Raw genomic sequence first — 25,344 nt, forward strand, 5'->3', positions numbered from 1 at the left:
TTCAATTTATTTCCCTAAAAAATCAAAACTATAAAGTAAGAACTGTGTTTTCTGTTCTCAAGTCAAGGATACGGCTGAGATATGAATGGTGCATTGTGGCATCAGCGAGAGTTTCCAGCTCTGTTTCTTCTCTTTGCAAGAAAACATTTGAAGTGTTCCAAAAGGCCTGCAACACATTCTGTGGACTGAATTCTGTCAAGTCCTATGCTTGTCATTTTTAATTTTGCTTTGGAGAACTGTAATGCGGTCCTGCAAATGCACTATTTCTTTTCTCAAATGTAAAATCCCCGGTTCTGCACTTTGGGTCTTTTAAAAACTTGACTTTATTGGATTATTATTTTATTCCCTGGTTTCAGTATAGTGAGTTTCCATAAGGCTTATTTTCCTTGTGATGCTCTGGAGGAAAGGCAGTATGGGAGCTGGCTGCGGTCTGTGGCCACAGTCAAAAGTGTACAAGATGGCCCATTGTCTGAGTGCCTAGGTAACTCCAAACCCAAGGCTTGCCCTGTCAGTTCGTGAGAGCTCAGAGATGTGTTTGGCATCACAGTCTCATATCTTTCCATCGAGCTCAGGGGTGTTTCCATGGCAAAGGAGCTGTGTCATTAACTGCCAGGGTGTTGCATTTTAACATTTTGATATAGGTGAAAAAGCTTGGAAGCACTTTGAATTTTTACAGGAATTATCCACTGGTTATTTTAGAGTATATAAGTGAGCATCTCTGAAACGAACCATTGTGACTTGTATGATATAACTTCGTCATAACATTGAGAAGATGGCTCTCTAATTGCCAAATATGAAAGGCTCAGAAAGGTTTTGGCAATGTCATCCCTATCAATATATCTTATCTTGCACATCAGAATAAGAATAACATTGGCTACTTAAGACCAGTCATTTGGGAGGTAGAATCCCACCTTTCTGTCAACATCAAGAGATTACAGATGATGCTAATTCAATAAGAAATTCTGGAGAAGGTAAATCAAAAGTGCCCAAAAGACCTTTAGATATGGGTTGGAAGAAAGGGAGGGACAGAAATTCCTTGAGATTTGCTTATTGTCAGAGTGTTGATAAAGAAATTTAAAATGATTAGAAAGAACTCAGTTTTCTATTTACACATCTGAAGCCATACCCTAAGCCTATAGGTTTAAAATAGGCATTTGCATAAATGCATTTAGTATATTTTGTTCATCAGCAGAATCCATAAACAGAACTCCATGAAATAAGACCTTTAGAACTTCCTTTCAGAACTATAATTTTTCTCCTGCCAGAAGTTTATTACTCATTTATTCCTTCTCTGATTTAGGTCCTCACGGTACTGAGTTGGGACTATGACGTTGATCACTGGATGATATTTTCTCAATTGCTTTGCCAAGGAAGATGATTTGCTGTCTCTGGAAGAGAAGTGATAGAGGAATTGCAGGCTCTGTTGTATTTTATTATTAAGTTATACTGGTTAATTATTCCATATAAGTGGAATGTGATGGATACCAGGTGATTATTTTAGCATATGTGAGATCATATGGACCTGGGACAAGGCATACACATGTATAAATAAGAAAATAGGAAAAATATAGAAAGCAGTTAGGGTATTTATTTAATTGCATTAAAGTAGACTTGAAAAACTGTCCAGAGAGAGCAGAGTAATCAGGGTCAAAAAGAAGAGATGTTTCAATTTCTTTATCTGCTTTAAAAAATTTTGTGCCCCCCACTGCATTTTGGTGCCCCCTACTACATTGTATCTCTTATGACAACTGTCATATTTTACACTGAATTAGAGTTATTTATACTTACACTATCAGAGTATAACTTCCTAAGGGCAGGTACCATGTCATATTTATTTTTGTATTCTCCAATACTGAGCATGTTGTCTGAGAAATAGTAGGAACTCAATAAATGTTTGTCGAATGAATGATGCAAGAATGAAATGGAAATCTATAAAAAATGAAAGTAGTTCAATAACTGCACTCTCTCAAATATTTTTTACATGAAAGGATGTATTTGTTGAAGCTAATATTTTCCTGGATTATTACAACCATTTTTGTGATAAAGAATAAGATTGTTTTGTTAGTACTTACAGATTTATGTTATTTTTTTCTGCTGCCCTGGAGAATATGTATGTAGCAGATATGAATTTTTACAACCACAAAACTTAGGCGTGCAAACAACGTAGCTTTATTCTCCAGGAAGGAACTTAATTTCTTCAGCTTCCTTTAATTCCATGATAGAAATTGAATCTTAATTTGAGGGTGATAACCAATGGTTTGTTGTTATTGTTGCATCAGGTTTTATTAGTTAAAATAAAGGCTTTATGAACCTCTTGAGAATGGTGTTCCATTCCAGCCACCTCTTCCAGGCATTGGTTGGTATTGAGTCCTGGGGGCCTTGCCAGAGAGAGTGCACAGTGAGAGGGACATCTGGTTGTCAGCCATCACAGTCTCTTGAATCTGGCACCCATCCTTTTTGGCATTGCTGTGAGGTCCATGTTCACACTGGTCTCTGATGTCCCAGCCACGAGGAGCCCTTCCTGGAGGGTTCTCCTGGGCTTTTGGGTGCTCTCTGCGCTGCCCTGGGACAGTGGGAGGCTTGGGCACTCTTTCGGGCCCCCTTTGTTTAGGTTCCTCTGGCCTCTACTGCTTTACTGCTGCCATCCTTCCCGGAGGGGTTCGGGGGAGCTCTAGGACCTTGTTTACTGGACCCTCCTATGAAGGTAACAGAGCTCCTTTCTCCACTGGGTTGTCAAATCTGTGTTGTCTTGGGAAGGTGGCAATGTGCAGACCCATTTAAACAGGGATGCTCTCAGCTCTAAGTGCTGTTTCCTTTTCATTTCTTTTGTCCTTCTCCATTCGGAGCAATCTTTATCCAGACTACAGCAAGAAAATGAGCTCTTACTTTATCATGCCTTCTATATAAATCTATCCAATATGTGCTTTAGGCTGAAGATTTCAAAGTCTGTTTTGAAATTTAAAAGCTGAGAATTGACTCTTTTGTTATTCTGAGACTGTACTGTCATAGCTGATGTCTGAAAGATGGGTAAGGGGCATGTGGCATAAAGGAAATATAGAGAAAGAAGAACATATAGGTAAATAGTCAAGTGTTACCCTGGTAGATGTTCCAGATGCACGTGCACTTGTATAGCGTGGAGTTCAACAGCATGTGTTAACACAATCTGTCTCTGTACAGCCACGTACCCAGAACACAATTTCTGTCCATATGGTCTTAATTTCACGTGGTTATAGATGTTTTACAGCTCAGAAGGTCTTTAGGGTTTAGCTCATCCATACTGTTGTCTTTTCCTTTTAAAAGAGAACACGGGGTGGGCAATTAAAAAAGAGAATATGAAACTGAAGAATAGAAAGGGTAAGTAACTTGTACAAGATCACATACGTGTTTACAGGCAGAGTCTGCAGTAGGACCTGGGTCCCTAAATTGCCACTGATGGAATCTTTCCACTTTTTCTTTGATTCTTGGAAGGGAACAATGAAAGAGCTTATATTTCAGCACCTTCCCTCATTGCTTTCTTCCTTGGGAGGGCTCCAGGTTGAAAGCACACTGAGCTTAGATAAAAAAACCAGTATGTGAAGAAAGACTCTTCAGGTCCATGGGATGGCCTCCGTGCATGAATAGTTCAGAAAGAGAACCTTTTGGTTGAGAAGAGTGGGAAGATACTCAAAGAACTACCAAATTAAATCTTTAAAACAAGGTGAATTATTCTCTTTGGGCTGCTCTGCGACTCTAGTAAAAGCTACAGACCTCTCCCCATAGAAAGGTATGTTTACACAAAATTTTGGAAACGTATTTAGGTTTTCTGCAGATCTCCTAAAAACTCAACCCCTGAACCTAAGTTGATGGCCCAACTATAGAGGTAAGACCTCTTGAGGTAGAAGATAATGCCTAGGAAAACACAAGGAAGGTGACTTTTCTCAAATGCCAACCCTGGTAGTTATAGGAGAGGGAGTAGAAAGGGTTGACTTAAAGATTAGCTTAGAGGGTAGGGAACAGCAATTTTTGGATTTTAAATATTTTAGGAGTGTGAGTGTCGACAGCAAACTGCACTCACCCTTTAATCAAGGTCAGCTCTGGAGGGGCAAAGGGTATAAATCGGTCCGCTGAGAGCAAGGCTAATGAGGGCTGAAAGTGAACAAGGCTGTGCAATTAAATAAAAACAATCCTGTTGGCTCTAGGGTTCTACTGGGGCTAATAAGCCCCTTGGGAAGCTATACTTTTGGAAGAACACAGTTGTAACCTTCCTGAATTTGGAATAAAAGAAGGAAAACTGCTAATTTCCAAGTTCTCTGGTCCATGGAGACTTTATCCAGTAGAAGCAACAACAACAAAAATACCTAATTAAGAAGCAAGGTCTTGGAATTTATATTCCTCATTACTTTGAGTCTCACAGTCCCTCCATGGAAGGAAAAGGGCATTAGGGTGGGGGTGGAGATGCAATGGTTGAGGGTGAGTCTCCCCATTCAGTAAGTAATCAGTACAAATTGATTTAGCACTTATGCTAAATCATAGCATATATGACAAATGCTAAGCTCTATGTTGGGAATAAATGGTAAAATGATGGACATGGTCCCTGACTTTTTTCTTTTGGGGCCCATGGTCCGGGAATCGAACCCGGGTCTCCCACATCAAAGGCGAGTATTCTACCACTGAACCACCCATGCACCCAATCCCTGACTTTTTGAAACATAAAATCCAGAAAGAATTGTCACTGATAATTAGTGAGATACATAGCTTGTACAGGGGAACCCCTTGGTGAAGAGTTTCTAACTTAAGTTTGTGGGAGGCTTCTTGGAAGAAATGGAGTCTTAAAGATGGGTTGAAGTTGAAGCCAGGAGAAAAGGGAATACTGGAATGTTCCAGGCAGAGGAAAATGCTGTATGATGGTTCTGGTGCTTCAGAGAACTTGAGTAAGGGAGAAGGTGAGGGTGAGGGACGGAGTGGTAAGTAGTTGCAGCAGATAGTGGAACAGGACGTGGCTTTGTAGGATACTCAAAGAGGGTGGTATTAACCTGAAAGCAAGGCAAACATTGAAGGGTTTTATGCCCAGGAATGATGCACTGAACCATTCAGACTGGGATGACAGCACCAAGGAGGGAGAACTTTGCAGCTACCTCATGTTAATACGCTCTTTGCACATTCTCAAGATTCTCAGACCCTCAGAGAAAGCAGAAATTCCTAATACTCTTACTCCCAGGTGTCTGTTCAGGCACACACACGGGTAGATGTTACCTCACAACTTTGGATAGACACTTCAGAAATAAGCCAACCCTTGCACAGTTCTGTTTCTCATCCTTTTATGGGCATCCTGGTGCCATTAGTCTGTTGCTACTGAGGATGGTATTGCTGCTTGGTGGTCTTTTTTTTTTTTTTATTAATTAAAAAAAATTAACTAACACAACATTAGAAATCAGTCCATTCTACATATGCAATCAGTAATTCTTAATATCATCACATAGGTGTATGGTCATCATTTCTCAGTACATATGCATCGATTTAGAGAAAGAAATAGCACGACAACAGAAAAAGAAATAAAGTGATAACACAGAGAAAACACAAATAAAAATAAAAAGTACAAAAATATATAAGAGAAAGAAAAAGAAACAAAAAAAAACTATAGATCAGATGCAGCTTCATTCAGCGTTCCAACATAATTACATTACAGTTAGGCAGTATTGTGCTGACCATTTTTTTTTTTTTTTTTTAGACATCATACCATTCTACATATGCAATCAGTAATTCTTAACATCATCACATAGATGCATGATCATCGTTTCTTAGTACATTTGCATCGGTTTAGAAGAACTAGCAGTATAACAGAAAAAAATATAGAATGTTAATATAGAGAAAAAAAATAAAAGTAATAATAATAAGAACAAAACAAACAAAACAAAACAAAACAAGAACCTATCGCTCGGATGCAGCTTCGTTCAGTATTTTAACATGATTACTTTACAATTAGGTATTATTGTGCTGTCCATTTTTGAGTTTTTGTATCTAGTCCTATTGCACAGTCTGTATTCCATCAGCTCCAATTACCCATTATCTTACCCTGTTTCTAACTCCTGCTGAGCTCTGTTACCAATGACATATTCCAAGTTTATTCTCGAGTGTCGATTCACATCATTGGGACCATACAGTATTTGTCTTTTAGTTTTTGGCTAGACTCACTCAGCATAATGTTCTCTAGGTCCATCCACGTTATTACATGCTTCATAAGTTTATTCTGTCTTAGAACTGCAAATATTCCATCGTATGTATATACCACAGTTTGTTTAGCCACTCGTCTGTTGATGGACATTTTGGCTGTTTCCATCTCTTTACAATTGTAAATAACGCTGCTATAAACATTGGTGTGCAAATGTCCGTTTGAGTTTTTGCCCTTAATTCCTTTGAGTAGATTCCCAGCAATGGTATTGCTGGGTCGTATGGCAATTCTATATTCAGTTTTTGAGGAACCGCCAAACTGCTTTCCACAGTGGTTGCACCATTTGGCATTCCCACCAACAGTGGATAAGTGTGCCTCTTTCACCGCATCCTCTCCAGCACTTGTCATTTTCTGTTTTGTTGATAATGGCCATTCTGGTGGGTGTGAGATGATATCTCATTGTGGTTTTGATTTGCATTTCTCTAATGGCCAGGGACATTGAGCATCTCTTCATGTGTCTTTTGGCCATTTGTATTTCCTCCTCTGAGAGGTGTCTATTCAAGTCTTTTTCCCATTTTGTAATTGGGTTGGCTATCTTTTTGTTGTTGAGTTGAACAATCTCTTTATAAATTCTGGATACTAGACCTTTATCTGATATGTCGTTTCCAAATATTGATTCCCATTGTGTAGGCTGTCTTTCTACTTTCTTGATGAAGTTCTTTGATGCACAAAAGTGTTTAATTTTGAGAAGTTCCCATTTATTTATTTCCTTCTTCAGTGCTCTTGCTTTAGGTGTAAGGTCCATAAAACCACCTCCAATTGTAAGATTCATAAGATATCTCCCTACATTTTCCTCTAACTGTTCTATGGTCTTAGACCTAATGTTTAGATCTTTGATCCATTTTGAGTTAACTTTTGTGTAGGGTGTGAGATATGGGTCTTCTTTCATTCTTTTGCATATGGATATCCAGTTCTCTAGGCACCATTTATTGAAGAGACTGTTCTGTCCCAGGTGAGTTGGCTTGACTGCCTTATCAAAGATCAAATGTCCATAGATGAGAGGGTCTATACCTGAGCACTCTATTCGATTCCATTGGTCGATATATCTATCTTTATGCCAATACCATGCTGTTTTGACCACTGTGGCTTCATAATATGCCTTAAAGTCAGGCAGTGCAAGACCTCCAGCTTCGTTTTTTTTCCTCAAGATGTTTTTAGCAATTCGGGGCACCCTGCCCTTCCAGATAAATTTGCTTATTGGTTTTTCTATTTCTGAAAAATAAGTTGTTGGGATTTTGATTGGTATTGCATTGAATCTGTAAATCAATTTAGGTAGGATTGACATCTTAACTATATTTAGTCTTCCAATCCATGAACACGGTATGCCCTTCCATCTGTTTAGGTCTTCTGTGATTTCTTTTAGCAGTTTTTTGTAGTTTTCTTTATATAGGTTTTTTGTCTCTTTAGTTAAATTTATTCCTAGGTATTTTATTCTTTTAGTTGCAATTGTAAATGGGATTCGTTTCTTGATTTCCCCCTCCGCTTGTTCATTGCTAGTGTATAGAAATGCTACAGATTTTTGAATGTTGATCTTGTAACCTGCTACTTTGCTGTACTCATTTATTAGCTCTAGTAGTTTTGTTGTGGATTTTTCCGGGTTTTCGATGTATATTATCATATCATCTGCAAACAGTGATAGTTTTACTTCTTCCTTTCCAATTTTTTTTTTTTTTTTTTTTTTTTTTTTTTTAAGGAAAGACAGAGAGAAGGAAGGAAGGATAGAAGGAAGGAAGGAAGGAAGAAAGGGAAACATCTCCAAACATTTTCTTGCTTTATTGTATTTTGTTTTTCCGTTTTTGTTACATGGGCTGGGGCCGGGAATCGAACCGAGGTCCTCCGGCATAGCAGGCAAGCACTTTGCCCGCTGAGCCACCGCGGCCCGCCCCCTTTCCAATTTTGATGCCTTGTATTTCTTTTTCTTGTCTAATTGCTCTGGCTAGAACCTCCAACACAATGTTGAATAATAGTGGTGATAGTGGACATCCTTGTCTTGTTCCTGATCTTAGGGGGAATGTTTTCAATTTTTCCCCATTAAGGATGATATTAGCTGTGGGTTTTTCATATATTCCCTCTATCATTTTAAGGAAGTTCCCTTGTATTCCTATCCTTTGAAGTGTTTTCAACAGGAAAGGATGTTGAATCTTGTCAAATGCCTTCTCTGCATCAATTGAGATGATCATGTGATTTTTCTGCTTTGATTTGTTGATATGGTGTATTACATTAATTGATTTTCTTATGTTGAACCATCCTTGCATACCTGGGATGAATCCTACTTGGTCATGATGAATAATTCTTTTAATGTGTTGTTGGATACGATTTGCTAGAATTTTATTGAGGATTTTTGCATCTATATTCATTAGAGAGATCGGCCTGTAGTTTTCTTTTCTTGTAATATCTTTGCCTGGTTTTGGTATGAGGGTAATGTTGGCGTCATAGAATGAATTAGGTAGTTTTCCCTCCACTTTGATTTTTTTGAAGAGTTTGAGGAGAGTTGGTACTCATTCTTTCTGGAATGTTTGATAGAATTCACATGTGAAGCCGTCTGGTCCTGGACTTTTCTTTTTAGGAAGCTTTTGAATTACTGCTTCAATTTCTTTACTTGTGATTGGTTTGTTGAGGTCATCTATGTCTTCTTGAGTCAAAGTTGGTTGTTCATGTCTTTCCAGGAACCCGTCCATTTCCTCTAAATTGTTGTATTTATTAGCGTAAAGTTGTTCATAGTATCCTGTTATTACCTCCTTTATTTCTGTGAGGTCAGTAGTTATGTCTCCTCTTCCATTTCTGATCTTATTTATTTGCATCCTCTCTCTTCTTCTTTTGGTTAATCTTGCTAAGGGCCCATCAATCTTATTGATTTTCTCATAGAACCAACTTCTGGTCTTATTGATTTTCTCTATTGTTTTCATGTTTTCAATTTCATTTATTTGTGCTCTAATCTTTGTTATTTCTTTCCTTTTGCTTGCTTTGGGGTTAGCTTGCTGTTCTTTCTCCAGTTCTTCCAAATGGATAGTTAATTCCTGAATTTTTGCCTTTTCTTCTTTTCTGATATAGGCATTTAGAGCAATAAATTTCCCTCTTAGCACTGCCTTTGCTGCGTCCCATAAGTTTTGATATGTTGTGTTTTCATTTTCATTTGCCTCGAGGTATTTGCTAATTTCTCTTGCAATTTCTTCTTTGACCCAGTCGTTGTTTAGGAGTGTGTTGTTGAGCCTCCACGTATTTGTGAATTTTCTGGCACTCTGCCTATTATTGATTTCCAACATCATTCCTTTATGGTTCGAGAAAGTGTTGTGTAAGATTTCAATCTTTTTAAATTTGTTAAGACTTGCTTTGTGACCCAGCATATGGTCTATCTTTGAGAATGATCCATGAGCACTTGAGAAAAAGGTGTATCCTGCTGTTGTGGGATGTAATGTCCTATAAATATCTATTAAGTCTAGTTCATTTATAGTAATATTCAGATTCTCTATTTCTTTGTTGATCCTCTGTCTAGATGTTCTGTCCATTGATGAGAGTGGTGAATTGAAGTCTCCAACTATTATGGTATATGAGTCTATTTCCCTTTTCAGTGTTTGCAGTATATTCCTCACGTATTTTGGGGCATTCTGATTCGGTGCGTAAATATTTATGATTGTTATGTCTTCTTGTTTAATTGTTCCTTTTATTAGTATATAGTGTCCTTCTTTGTCTCTTTTAACTGTTTTACATTTGAAGTCTAATTTGTTGGATATTAGTATAGCCACTCCTGCTCTTTTCTGGTTGTTATTTGCATGAAATATCTTTTCCCAACCTTTCACTTTCAACCTATGTTTATCTTTGGGTCTAAGATGTGTTTCCTGTAGACAGCATATAGAAGGATCCTGTTTTTTAATCCATTCTGCCAATCTATGTCTTTTGATTGGGGAATTCAGTCCATTGACATTTAGTGTTATTACTGTTTGGATAATATTTTCCTCTAACATTTTGCCTTTTGTATTATATATATCATATCTGATTTTCCTTCTTTCTACACTCTTTTCCATATCTCTCTCTTCTGTTTTTTTGTATCTGACTCTAGTGCTCCCTTTAGTATTTCTTGCAGAGCTGGTCTCTTGGTCACAAATTCTTTCAGTGACTTTTTGTCTGAGAATGTTTTAATTTCTCCCTCATTTTTGAAGGATAATTTTGCTGGATATAGGAGTCTTGGTTGGCAGTTTTTCTCTTTTAGTAATTTAAATATATCATCCCACTGTCTTCTAGCTTCCATGGTTTCTGCTGAGAAATCTACACATAGTCTTATTGGGTTTCCCTTGTATGTAATGGATTGTTTTTCTCTTGCTGCTTTCAAGATCTTCTCTTTCTCTTTGACCTCTGACATTCTAACTAGTAAGTGTCTTGGAGAACGCCTATTTGGGTCTAATCTCTTTGGGGTGCGCTGCACTTCTTGGATCTGTAATTTTAGGTCTTTCATAAGAGTTGGGAAATTTTCAGTGATAATTTCTTCCATTAGTTTTTCTCCTCCTTTTCCCTTCTCTTCTCCTTCTGGGACACCCACAACACGTATATTTGTGCGGTTCATATTGTCCTTGAGTTCCCTGATACCCTGTTCAAATTTTTCCATTCTTTTCCCTATAGTTTCTGTTTCTTTTTGGAATTCAGATGTTCCATCCTCCAAATCACTAATTCTATCTTCTGTCTCTTAAATCTATCATTGTAGCTATCCATTATTTTTTCTATGTTTGCTACTTTATCCTTCACTTCCATAAGTTCTGCGATTTGTTTTTTCAGTTTTTCTATTTCTTCTTTATGTTCAGCCCATGTCCTCTTCATGTCCTCCCTCAATTTGTCGATTTCATTTTTGAAGAGGTTTTCCATTTCTGTTCGTATATTCAGCATTAGTTGTCTCAGCTCTTGTGTCTCATTTGAGCTATTGGTTTGTTCCTTTGACTGAGCCATATTCTCAATCTTTTGAGCGTGGACAGTTATCTTCTGCTGCTGGCATCTGGGCATTTATTCAGATTTCTCTTGGTGTTGGACCCAGCAAGGTTGTAAGATTTTTCTGTGAAATCTCTGGGATCTGTTTTTCTTATCTTGCCCAGTACATGGCGCACGTGGCACATGTGGCACACGTTTGTCTCAAGTGTTTGGAATGGGTCTCCCCCAGTCACCGATCTCCGTGGCCTGGGGATTTCGGATCCAATTCTCTCCGTTGGTTCAGGGGCCGCGCGTGGTGGGGGCGTCAGCTGCCGCGGGTTGAGGGGACCCTGTGGCTGGTTGCGGGCTGCAGCGTGCCTGGGGGATTCCCCACCGGGCCAGGAAGCCTCCCGTGGGGGGGGGGCTACCGCGGCTTGGATAGCCCTCCTATCCGAGACTCGTATCCGCAGACTCGAAGCAGAGACTCGAAGCCGCCCGCAAAAGAGGGGTGCCGCCTGCCTCGGCTTGGGAAACTTGCTTCTCCAATACTCTCAGCCGGCCCGGAAAGGAGGGAGGGAGTAGCTCGGACCACCGCAGCTGCCGCTGATCGGGAAATCACGCGCCGCTCGGGGGTCTAACCGCAGCCGAGTCTCGCAGTCAGTCTAGCCAGCCCAGACTTTGGATAGCCCTCTGATCTGAGATTCGTAGCCGCGGACTCAAAGCCGAGACTCGAAGCCGCCCGCAAAAGAAGGGCGCCGCCTGCCTCGGCTTGGGAAACTTGCTTCTCCGATACTCTCAGCCAGCCCGGGAAGGAGGGAGGGATTAGCTCGGACCGCCGCAGCTGCGGCTGCTCAGGGGTCTCACCGCAGCCAAGTCTCGCAGTCAGACTTGCCAGCCCAGACTTTGGATAGCCCTCTGATCCAAGACTTGTAGTCGCGGACTCGAAGCCGAGACTCGAAGCCGCCCGCAAAAGTGTGGCGCCGGCCACCTTGGCTGGGAAGCTTGTCTCTCCGCGTCCCTCAGCCAGCCCGGGAAGGAGGGAGGGATTAGCTCGGACCGCCGCAGCTGCGGCTGCTCGGGAAATCGCCCGCTGCTCGGGGATCTCACTCACCGCAGCCGAGTTTCGCAGTCAGACTAACCAGCCCAGACTGGGTTACGCTGTGTGTCCATTCCCTGCTGTAGCCCCGGGAGCTGTTCTGTACTGTTTCTGTTCACCTATTAGTTGATTTGGAGTCGGAGGATCTAAGACGCTTGTACCTTACTAAGACGCCATCTTGGATCTCCCCGCTTGGTGGTCTTTTAATAAAACGATTGTACTTCATCCCAAGAAGGGCAGGGAATTATGGCAGATTTAACTGGTAGCTATTTCTCTTCTTCCTTTCATTCACTACCCTACCCCCAGCCACCCTCATAGGAGGAGAGGCTTGTTATATGATAAAGAAGAGGCTGTGCATGCATGTGGCTCAGCCTCTACTTGACCCTCTCTGTTTGGGGCCTTCTCAGGACCCCATTGCTCGGCTCGGGTATTGCCTCTGCAGTTGGGGTCGCTTTACTTTGGAGTGTAGGTTCCATTTACTGGAACCAGTTAAGGAGCCATAAAGGAAACTGGTGATTTAGTTTCTATCCTTCTGATTCCTGTAATCAGCTCTCATTTGGCTCTGAATTCAAGAGGAGAAGAAACAAAAGTTATCACTTAACCAGCAAGGAACCTTACCAAGACATTATCCCCAACTTCTCCTTATCTATATTGGATTGTTTTCTCTCTTGCCTTGTTCCCTCCAGAAGGCTTGTGGGGAGGACTCACCCTTATTGATTTTATTTCATCTGCTGACCCTTAGGAGAAGATAGTGTGCATAATAGGAGGAATCTGGAAAGCAATGAAGTTTAAGATACTTTCCCTCCCACGCTCACTGTAGCTACCACTTAATTTATATCTCTTCCTCCAGGAAAGAAATGAGAGAGTATTAGTGGGCTTAAGGGTGATTGTGGTTTTGACATCCATCGACAGCATTTAGAGAGCTGATAGGAAGATTGGAAGGTGATACAGGGTGGAGGGAAAAAGCTGGAGAGCTTTTCCCTTCTCCAATGTCATCTAGTGTTTAGGGAATTATTTTGGGGAGTATTATTTTCCTCATTCCTGGCTCCATCTTATTTGTCTAATTTTATTTTCCCTTTCTCTTATTTTTGAAAATAAGAGAATTTTGTAAATTTACTTAATCTAACTTTGCTGTATGCATATTTACAAATTTCTTAAATCATTTTAGTAACAAAGCAGGGAATAAATAAGTAAAATACTCTCCAAATATTTAAGCCCCTTCAGATCTGTTTGGCTATATAATCTGGTTTGACAGGTAGATTTTTCATAATTTAGAAACACTCTAGGTGCATGCAATCCATAAAATCATGGTGAAGTTCAATAGAAATAATTCTGTAAAACTTGGTATCACTGTCATCTTCTACTAAGACCAATTTTTCAGATCTGCTTTTATTTTCAATTCATATTTAAATTAATTCACATTTTAAAACATCTGCTTTGTTCTTAGAACTTCTCCAGAGACCATTCTCTGGTGGTCCTTGAATGTCAAGGTTCAACCTAATTAGTATCTATTCCTAAATATCTCTGGGCAAGGTCTGAATACAATTTATCAATTGCTTCAGTGCCTCTTTGAAGTGTTTCTCTAGAGTTTGAAATGTAATATTGGACTGTCATGTTTTGCTTGAGGGAGGGGTGGGGCAAGTCGATCCTTCTAAGCACCTTCCATGACTTTCAAATACCAGTCAACGAAAGAGTCTGAGAAAGAATTACGGCAAAGGGAGGGAAGGGCGAAGCAGGGGTGGGGAAGGAGAGAGATGTGGGTGGGATGGGGAAGATCTCACTGAATTGAGAAACCTACACCTCTTCAAAGGCATCTGCCCTTCTATACTTAAAAACCATTCAATCTGACAGTGCTATCTTTTTTGGAGGCTAGCTCTACCTGTTCTAACAGTTGTTCTGTGACTTTACCTTCAGCAAGCATTTATTTGGTGGCTGATGAGTTAAGTACTAACCCCATTTCTTCCCAGAGTTCTGGCCTTGGTTCTAATTCCTTCCTAGAGTGTTTAAGAAAAAGAAATTTATAGCTCAACTCTATGATCAGATATTTCAGTTTACTGCTTCTCCAGTTCACTGACCATCTTTTAAATACACAGTTGCCTCTTTTAGTGCCAAACTCAGAGTCTCATGTCTACAAATGTTTGGTGAATTTTCTTTTCAACTTTCTGAGTACATTTTCCATACAGTCCAGAACACAACAGAACAGATCAAATGAGCATTCTATTCCTTGGTCATTCTTATGCTCCCATCTCTACTCTTGTTTACTTTCCCTTATGGCTTGCACATGTGTGTGCACACAACACGTGTATGCTTGCATGTATCTGCTGAGTTGGCAGACTGGCAGGTCCAGGAAGTATTGGGAAGAAGAAACTACCACTTGGTAATAACAGATTTTGTAAGAAAATTTTCTCTTCTTTAAGGGTAAAAGGAGGAATCATGTTCCATCGTAAAAGAATGGTACATATAATTATCACCCAGCTGTAAATAAAAATACCCTCTGTGGTTAGGAGGAGTGTCACAGACCTGAAACTCCAAAAGAAATAACCCAGTGGTATCAGAAGCCCTTTGCCTTCAAGAACGACTGCCTGGGGGCCATGGGAACTAAAGCACAGCCTTAGGTGGTCATGACCACTTTCTCTGCTGACTCTGAGTATCTGGATCGATAGTCCCAGAGAGTAACTTTTCTATCCGTCTGTCACCCAGAAGCATGGGCTGTCATCAAGAAGCAGGGGGATGTACTCTATGACCTTTCCAGGTCCCTTTCAGTCGATGCTATGTTGAGCTATTCCTGAAATTGCCATTGATGTTGCATCCCTTCCATCTTCAGTTCCCATAGTCCCCAGCAGGAGTAGGATGGTGCTGACGCCATGTTCTTGTCACTTGGAAATATTAGGTGTGTAAAACTGCCCTCTGCCCCGCCATGTGCATTCTTTCTGTAACACCAGCCCCATGTGTTGTGGGGTTCCATGTGCAAGGAGAGAATGGGCACCAACAACTACTGTTCTTTTGACAATTCAATACAAAGCAATTATGACCACTTGACCTGTTTTGAGAACTAAAAAATTGAGAGAGACCATTATGAAGAGGGGAAGTTCCTTCTGCAAGAAGATCATTCATTCAACACATTTATTAAGTGCTTCCTATGTACCAGACAGTGGTACAGCTGCTAAAGAGTTGAGCAGTAAAAAAAATAAAAAAATAAATAAAAAATACATGCTGTCCTCATAGCTCTTACATTCCAGTGAAAGAAGAGAGACAATAAACAATTAATAAAATATATCAGATAGTCATAAATGCTGTGATGGTCTTTTTGGTGCATCAGCTTAACCAGACTATAGTTCCTAGTTACCCAATTAAACTTTAATCTAGATGTTATTGTAAAGATACCTTGTAGATACAGTCCATAATCAATTGACTTTAAGAAAGATTATCCCAGATAATCTGGGTGGGCCTAATTCAACCCATTGAAAGGCTTTAAAAGCTGGGCTGGTACTCCTCAGGAGAAGATATTTCTCCTGTGGACAGTTGCTTCAGCCCACACCTGTAAGTTCCAGCCTGCTCTTCCTCAGAGTCTGCACTATGGATTTTGACTTGCTTCGCCAGCCCCAAGAATCATGTAGCCAATTCCTTGCAATCAACCTCTTCCTATGAATCTCCCAGTAGTTCTGTTTCTCTGGTTGAAACCTGACCTTTTTTTTTTTATCTACAAGGAACAATGTTTATTGAACAAATCTATGTACAATACATAAATTTCTTGAAAAGAAACACTATTGTTGATTTATTGCAATCCAGTGGCTCAGTTTTAATTTGTACTCTTATAAAATGCAAAGTAAAATAATTTAATTTTCAGCAAGGAAGCATATATTTTCTTCCTTGCTGAATCTGTAATATCTTTCATATATTAACAATCTTTCATATATCTAACATATATTAACAATTCTATGCAGCATATGCAGCATTTAGTCATTCTGAAAAGGTGGTTTATAGTGCCAAATAAATTTAAAAAATAAACACTGTCATCCCTTTAGGTTTTTCATCCATACAACAGTATTAAACTAAACATGAAAGGAGTACAGCTGAACCTTTGGTGTGATTTGGAAAAAACCTGACTTTTAAAAGTGCTATGAGGAAAAATGAAAACAGGAAAGGAGGATAAGCTGATACGTGACATAAATATAGAGGCTCAATTAAAGTTGACTACATAACTGCTGTCACTGAGTTATAAAGAGCTAGGATAATACAGTGAAAGTTGTGATTACTCTGCTGGTGTAGAAAAATTTGCTTTGGAAAGAAAGAATCAGCTCAAATCCTGCAGGATATTAACCAGGTTACTATGTTTTTCTGAGCCTTTAAATTTTTTTGAATATCCAAAATAGTAATATCAACTTCATATGGTTATTATGAAAATAAGATAAGACTTAAATATAAAGCAACTAGCACCATGCCTGGTATGCAATAAACTTTATTTCCTCCTCTTTTACTTTTTTACCTATTTCTCATTATTACCAGCAAACTTTTCTTATGTGTGAATATGATGGTAATTCAGCATTGTGTTTTGATCATATGTATTTCTACACACCTGTGGAAATATATACTTCAGGGAGACAGGTAGAGCAGTAGCTCGTTGGTATTACCCTGATTGAAGGGCTCGACAAGTCACTGAACTGGGAATCAGAAACGGATGGAGGAGAGTTAGGTTTATCTGAAAAACCAGTCTATTCTGTTTGTCCCTATCTTCTGTGAAATTTCTCCTACCTCTCTCTTAAGTCTGCAGAGGAATATTGGGCACATTCTAGCTTTTCTTTAAATATCTTCAAAATACTCAAAGTGATGCATTAATGAATGAGTGCTGGTCTTTCAAGGATTCTACTAAGGTCTCCTTGTGAATGGCTTCTCGTTGTTAAAGAACTTCTGACCAGTTAGCAAGCAGGGAGAGGAGAGATGGGGAGGGACCCTCTGCTATAAGATATATTTTGAGCTGCAGTTTCTGGGTAAGGGAAATTACTATCTGTCATTTTTGTACACATCCGGCAGTGAGAAAAAACATAGGAGAGCATTACTCTGCTTGAAATAGTCCCTATTACTGTGCACACCCGTTCTCTGGTTAACTGAACAGGAAAACATATTCCCAGGGTTATTTTGCCCTTGAGCAGGGTGGTGCAGTACTCATCCCTGTAGTTCATTTGGACCAGGATGACCTTTAGCTTTCGGAGGTGCACAAGATGGTAAGTGACCTCTATGGGCGTCTTAAATGAAAAGAGGCATCCGAATTAGTAAAGGTTCCAGTTCAGTAACATCATTGAATAGCAATAATATTCTTAAAATAAACGAAGGCTAGAGTGAATCTTAAGTGATTCACTCATGAAGAAAGTGGGGTTTTTTTGAGCACCTACTAAGAGCTAACCATATGTCTAGGTACCAGGGAATCAAGACCTAGATACTTGCACTTGGGTAGGTAAACTAGAACTGTGGTACTGTGCCAGTTTGAAAGGACATGTACCCTAGAAAAGCCAGGCTTAAATCCTGATCGAACCTTGTGGGAGCAGCCTTTTCTTTTAATCCCTATTTAGCACTGCATGTTGAAGACTTGATTAGATTATCACCACAGGCGATGTGATTCACCCAATTGTGGGTATTAACCTTTCATTAGAGGGAGATGTGACTGCACCTGTTCCAGGTGAGTCTTACTGGAATCTTTCAAAAGAGGAAGCATTTTGGAGACAGCAGCAGAGCCACGAAAAGCAGAGAGCCTACACAGCCAGAGACCTTTGGAGGTGAAGAAGGAAAATGCCTTCATGAAGGGGAGCTTCATGAAACAAGAAGTAGGGATAGAAAGCTAGCAGACTTCGCCATACGCCCTTGTAACAGAGAGAGAAACCCTGAGCATCATCGGCCTTCTTGAACCAAGGTATCTTTCCCGGGATGCCTTAGATTGAACAATTCTATATCCTTGCTTTCACTGGGACATTTTCATGGCCTTAGAATTGTAAACTTACAACTTATTAAATTTCCCTTTTTAGAAGCTGTTCCATTTCCGGTATATTGCATTCTGACAGCTAGCAAACTACAACAACTACTAACTACAGAGCCTGGTACACAGTAAGAGTTCAAAAAATACTTGTTGAATGGATGCAAGGACAGAATGAAATTTACAGCAAATATGATTTGATTATCAGCATCAGGATCCTGAATCTGTGCTCCAAAGTCCCCTCATTAGGGTCAGGATTTCATCCAGGGCTTTGGATAGAAGTAGAAATCAAGCGACCCTATTATGGAGAGAGGTGGAGTTTGTAGGAAAGGCTCATCTTGACTGGTATGACAGCTGGCCCACTCTTTGGTCTAAAAGGCATCACTGTTACCACTCTACCTGGCTATACTTCAGAATTATTACCAGTGGGATCAGCCAATCTGAAGGAAGCTCAAGATTGTAGGAGCTATTTAATTTTTTAAAATATTTTTATTGATAAATCTTATCATACAAACATTCCATACATGATGTACAATCAATGGCTCACAATATCATCACATAATTGTGTATTCATCACCATGATCATTTTTTAGAACATTTGTATCACTCCAGAAAAATAGAAAAAATAAAAAACTCATAATACCGTACCCCTTCCCCCTTCTTCTCATTGATCACTAGTATAATTTATTTTAACCTTCGTCCCCCCAATATTTATTTGTTTTTATCCATATGTTTTTACTTATCTGTCTATACCCTAGACAAAAGGAGCATCAGACATAAGGTTTTCACAATCACACAGTCACATCGTAAAAGCTATATCATTATATAATTGTCTTCAAGATTCAAGGTCACTGGAACACAACTCAACAATTTCAGTTACTTCCCTCCAGCTACTCCAATACACCCTAAACTAAAAAGAGATATCTATATAATGCGTAAGAATAACCTCCAGGATAACCTCTCAACTCTGAAATCTCTCCGCTACAAATAAATTTTGTCTCATTTCTCTCATCTCTCTTTTGGTCAAGAAAACTTTCTCAATCTCTTGATACCAGGTCCCGGCTCATCCCAGAATTTATGTCCCACGTTGTCAGGGAGATTTACACCCCTGGGAGTCATGTCCCACGTAGTGGGGGAGGGCAGTGAGTTCACTTGCTGCGTCAGCTTAGAGAGAGAAGCCACATCTAAGCAAAAAAAAAATTCTCTGGGAGGTGATTCTTAGGTTTAATTTTAAGTAGGCTTAGCCTATCCTTTGCAGGAATAAGTTTCATAGGCGTGAATTCCAAGAACAAGGACTCAGCCTATTGATTTGGTTGTCTCCATTGCTTGCAAGAATATCAGAAATTCTCCAAATGGGGAAGTTGAATATTTCCTCCTTTCTCCAAAGTGCCCAAAGAGGATCTTGCAAATATTTCTTTATTCACTGCCCAAATTACTCTGGGATATATCAGGGCATCATACTAATCTGGACAAACCAATAAAGCTCATGCCCTATTCAAGATTCCATACATTTATGGTGTTCAACTAAACTGACCATACAAGTTAAATTAGGAAATGCACTACCCAAAATATAAATTTTGCACCAAATGAACATCTCTCCCTTTGGTCTCACACAGAAGTTGAAGTTTTACAATATGGACGATATCATCCTTTACCCTGTGTTCTGATTTACCTTAGTCCTATTCAGATCAGCTTCATTCATTCTACTGGAAGTCAGATCCCTTTTTCAACTATTTAAATAGTTCCCATGTGGGGTACAGCTGACTTTATAGCTTCAGAGATCTAATTTTGAGTCTCACAAGTAGTAGCTATTTCCAATATCATCTTCTATTTTTATTTCCACATTATAATATAAACCTAGATGAACTAGAGAATATTTTAGGAAGGATTTTGGGCAAAGTTAGAGTCTGCAGAAGCCGAATTTAGTCTCTGTATTAATTTTGGAAATTGGGCCACCTTCCCCCTTTCTCCTACCCATTGTTGAGAAATCTGTTCAACTCTGGGTCAGGAGAATACACACATGTGCACAAACGTGCGTGCACACATGCACACATACACAAATATATACTTTTGAGATCTATCAGATTAATAAGTGGGGTTGATCTTGGATAGACTTAATAGGGTGAGCTTGGTAACTAGCTGACCCCAAAGGTGAACACTGAAGCCAGGGTGGAGACTGTGAGAGTTCTGCCATTGTTTACGCTGCCTGTTGGTGTGGAGAGCTCCAGGTCAATGGATATTAAATAAAACAAAAAGAATTAAAAACTTGAAGGTGACTTCTGCACCAGAGGAGGGCTGGGAGAGAGTCACAGCAAGTTCTCACAGCAAGCAGGCTAGGAGAGAAAGAATGATACCTTCACCACCATCATTGTTTGACGGCTTCCTGTGTGCCAAGCCCTGTGCTGTATGCTTCACATACACTCTCCTAGTTTTTCTTTCCTGGGAAGTGTTTATTTTTGTCCTCATTTTCCAGATGGGGAAACTGAGGTGCAGTAAGATCAGTTAACTTATCTAGGAAGGGTAACTATCCATGGAATGTACTCAAATACATGTATTTTTAATGAATAAATGAACGAATAGCTGTTAAATGGCAGATCTGGGATTTGTGCTCAGGCTGACTCCGGCAACAGGCCCCTTGCTACTATTTTTCCTCAGTTGCTTTATTTTTACTGACAGCAAGGAGGCCACTGCAGTAGTGTGTAGCAGTTCTGTTTCTGAGCAGGGGAATGCCTGTCTTCTCCCTTCAGTAAGCCCAGCTGCCAGATTACACTGGTGGAGTTATGTGAGTGTCCCAGGAGTAACCAGCTGCCTACTGGTATCGAAGAGAAGGAATGCTGTTTTGCTGTTTCCCTCTGACTGATGCTGAAATTGAAACTGGGAAGGACTCCAAGTACAACTTATCCTGCAGGGGCAGGGGGCACCTTCACAGGATCACTGAGAACCTGCTGAGAACACGCTGACATCATTACTCTGATGGATTAGGAATACCTTCTCATCCAAGGCCAGCGGCCACGTATCCTGGGCACATTCTATGGTCAGTCTGGATCAGCTTCTTCCATTAAGTGGTCCCACCTCAGGAATCCAAGGGCCATCCCAAGTGGCAAAGCAGAATCATTTGTCCACACAGCAGAAACAGAAAAATTGGGAGACGAAGTGTGCTTTAAACACATTCTTCCTAAGAGTCTTTGGTAGAGGAACACTGTGGTTCCAGGAACAGAGAGTGCATTCACTGGCCTTCACCCTGTGGTTGAGGACACTGCAGGCTTGGAGCCTGGGTCAAGTTTTTTCTTGCATATTAATTGATTAGGCTGTGAGGTCAAGAGTAAATCTTTCAGGGAGATCATGCTCTGCAGTCGGGACAGAGTGTAGAAATGAAGAAGTAAACCTTTGATTGGCTCCTCCTCATTCCTCTAGAAAGTATATTCTGTGGAAAGAGGGATTGATTGTCTTTTTATGGTTTCAATATAACGTAGTCCCTGATTTGGGAAATCAGAGCACCTGAGACTGGTGAACAATTTCTCTGGATTAAGGATGGATACAGATCTGCCTGAAAAGGAATCATCTCTCTTTAGAGGGGATTTGGAAGACTGAGAAAGCATCAGCTTCTCCTTGGGGGCCATGGAAAAGCCTGCTTCAACCAATAACCAAAGAAGAGAGGTCAAGACGCTAAGGGACTCTGACCCAGGAATTTCCCAGCAACAACAAGGGGCCTAAGGCAAGGGGCACTATTGTTTCAAAACTGCATACGTGATCTAATTTGGGGCATATATGTGATTTCAAGAAGTATACTGACCATCCATCTGTCCCTTACGCTCACGGCCAGGAAGGGAAAAGCAAATTCAGCACTGCTTTCCCTGTTTTACCTCTTGGTTGTGTTGTCTATACTTCCCGAGACATTGATGGAAATTCTTGTAATGACTGGGAAAATAACATCCACTGATGTTCAAATATCCATTTGTCCAAATATCAATGGTACAATGCTTGCCTGCTATGCAGAAATCCCAGTCCATGAATCCCCTCATCCCCCCCTAAAAAAAACAATGCTAACAAAATTCCCTCTGATATACATATAGCATATCTGCCCCATGTGTGCTTATGTATAGACGTAGAAATACTCATATGTAGGGAGACATATAAAAAAAATTTGAGGCAGGGGCCAAGATGGCGGCTTAGTAAGGTACGTGCGTCTTACTTCCTCCTCCAGAGCAACTACTAGGTGAGCAGAAACAGTGCAGAACAGCTCCCGGGGCCATGGCAGGGAATGGACACACAGCGTACCCCAGTCTGGACTGGCTAGTCTGACTGCGAGACTCTTCTACAGTGAGATCCCCAAGCGGCGCGCGATTCCCCGAGCAGTGGCAGCTGTGGCGGCCGGAGCTCCTCCCTCCCTCCTTCCCGGGCCGGCTGAGAGTCTCGGAGAGGCAAGTTTCCCAAGTCGCGGCGGCCGGCGCCCCTCTTTTGCGGGCGGCTTCCTGGACCGGCTACGAGTCTCAGATCAGAGGGCTACCCAAGCTGTGGTGGCCCTCCCCCACAGGCGGCTTCCTGGTCCAGTGGTGAATTCCCTGAGCCGCTGCGACCGACACCCCTCCAGGGAGAGGAGGGAATTTCTGACAGTGGCAGGGACTGGGTCCAACCAAACACCAATAGGGGAATTAATAAAGGAGCCACAGGGTCCCCACAAGCCACGGAGGCTGACGCTGCCACCACGCGCGGCCCCCCGGACCAACTGAGAGAATTGGATCGGACATTCCCAGGCCGCGGAGAACGGTGACCAGGGGGATCCCTTCCAAACACGTGAGACAAACGTGTGCCACAAGCGCCACCTACTGGGCAGGATAAGAAAAACAGAACCCAGAGATTTCACAGAAAAATCTTACAACCTTGTTGGGTCTGACACCCAGGAAATCTGACTAAATGCCCAGATGCCAGCAGAAGATAACGGTCCACACTCAGAAGATTGAGAATATGGCCCAGTCAAAGGAACAAACCAACAGTTCAAATGAGACACAGGAGCTGAGACAACTAATGCTGAATATACGAACAGAAATGGAAAACCTCTTCAAAAACGAAATCGATAAATTGAGGGAGGACATGAAGAAGACATGGGCTGATCAAATAGAAGAAATAGAAAAACTGAAAAAGCAAATCACAGAACTTATGGAAGTTAAGGATAAAGTAGAAAAGACGGAAAAAACAATGGATACCTACAATGATAGATTTAAAGAGACAGAAGATAGAATTAGTGATTTGGAGGATGGAACATCTGAATTCCAAAAAGAAACAGAAACTATAGGGAAAAGAATGGAAAAATTTGAACAGGGTATCAGGGAACTCAAGGACAATATGAAGCGCACAAATATACGTGTTGTGGGTGTCCCAGAAGGAGAAGAGAAGGGAAAAGGAGGAGAAAAACTAATGGAAGAAATTATCACTGAAAATTTCCCAACTCTTATGAAAGACCTAAAATTACAGATCCAAGAAGTGCAGTGCACCCCAAAGAGAATAGACCCAAATAGGCGTTCTCCAAGACACTTACTAGTTAGAATGTCAGAGGTCAAAGAGAAAGAGAGGATCTTGAAAGCAGCAAGAGAAAAACAATCCATCACATACAAGGGAAACCCAATAAGACTATGTGTAGATTTCTCAGCAGAAACCATGGAAGCTAGAAGACAGTGGGATGATATATTTAAATTACTAAAAGAGAAAAACTGCCAACCAAGACTCCTATATCCAGCAAAATTGTCCTTCAAAAATGAGGGAGAAATTAAAACATTCTCAGACAAAAAGTCACTGAGAGAATTTGTGACCAAGAGACCAGCTCTGCAAGAAATACTAAAGGGAGCACGAGAGTCAGATACGAAAAGACAGAAGAGAGAGGTATGAAGAGTGTAGAAAGAAGGAAAATCAGATATGATATATATAATACAAAAGGCAAAATGTTAGAGGAAAATATTATCCAAACAGTAATAACAATAAATGTTAATGGACTGAATTCCCCAATCAAAAGACATAGATTGGCAGAATGGATTAAAAAACAGGATCCTTCTATATGCTGTCTACAGGAAACACATCTTAGACCCAAAGATAAACATAGGTTGAAAGTGAAAGGTTGGGAAAAGATATTTCATGCAAACAACAACCAGAAAACAGCAGGAGTGGCTATACTAATACCCAACAAGTTAGACTTCAAATGCAAAACAGTTAAAAGAGACAAAGAAGGACACTATCTACTAATAAAAGGAACAATTAAACAAGAAGACATAACAATCATAAATATTTACGCTCTGAACCAGAATGTCCCAAAATACATGAGGAATACACTGCAAACACTGAAAAGGGAAATAGACTCATATACCATAATTGTTGGAGACTTCAATTCACCACTCTCATCAATGGACAGAACATCTAGACAGAGGATCAATAAAGAAATAGAGAATCTGAATATTACTTTAAATGAGCTAGACTTAACAGACATTTATAGGACATTACATCCCACAACAGCAGGATACACCTTTTTCTCAAGGGCTCATGGATCATTCTCAAAGATAGATCATATGCTGGGTCACAAAGCAAGTCTCAACAAATTTAAAAAGATTGAAATCATACACAACACTTTCTCGGATCATAAAGGAATGAAGTTGGAAATCAACAATAGGCGGAGTGCCAGAAAATTCACAAATACGTGGAGGCTCAACAACACACTCTTAAACAACGAGTGGGTCAAAGAAGAAATTGCAATAGAAATTAGCAAATACCTCGAGGCAAATGAAAATGAAAACACAACATATCAAAACTTATGGGACGCAGCAAAAGCAGTGCTAAGAGGGAAATTTATTGCCCTAAATGCCTATATCAGAAAAGAAGAAAAGGCAAAAATTCAGGAATTAACTGTCCACTTGGAAGAACTGGAGAAAGAACAGCAAACTAATCCCAAAGCAAGCAAAAGGAAAGAAATAACAAAGATTAGAGCACAAATAAATGAAATTGAAAACATGAAAACAATAGAGAAAATCAGTAAGACCAGAAGTTGGTTCTATGAGAAAATCAATAAGACTGATGGGCCCTTAGCAAGATTAACCAAAAGAAGAAGAGAGAGGATGCAAATAAATAAGATCAGAAATGGAAGAGGAGACATAACTACTGACCTCACAGAAATAAAGGAGGTAATAGCAGGATACTATG

The 25,344-nt window shown here is 40.2% G+C and overlaps 1 long non-coding RNA gene and 1 other non-coding gene across 2 annotated transcripts in view; one reads left to right on the plus strand and one right to left on the minus strand.

Moving 5' to 3' along the window:
- LOC143655108 (uncharacterized) overlaps positions 1–25,344 on the plus strand; it is a 93,647-nt gene that overhangs the window by 51,359 nt on the left and 16,944 nt on the right. The window lies entirely within an intron of this gene.
- On the minus strand, positions 4,589–4,664 carry TRNAQ-UUG (transfer RNA glutamine (anticodon UUG)). Its single transcript has one exon. It is a non-coding gene; the product is annotated as a tRNA-Gln (tRNA).

This window comes from Tamandua tetradactyla, chromosome 14 (assembly GCF_023851605.1).
Source record: "Tamandua tetradactyla isolate mTamTet1 chromosome 14, mTamTet1.pri, whole genome shotgun sequence".
Taxonomy (NCBI): domain Eukaryota; kingdom Metazoa; phylum Chordata; class Mammalia; order Pilosa; family Myrmecophagidae; genus Tamandua; species Tamandua tetradactyla.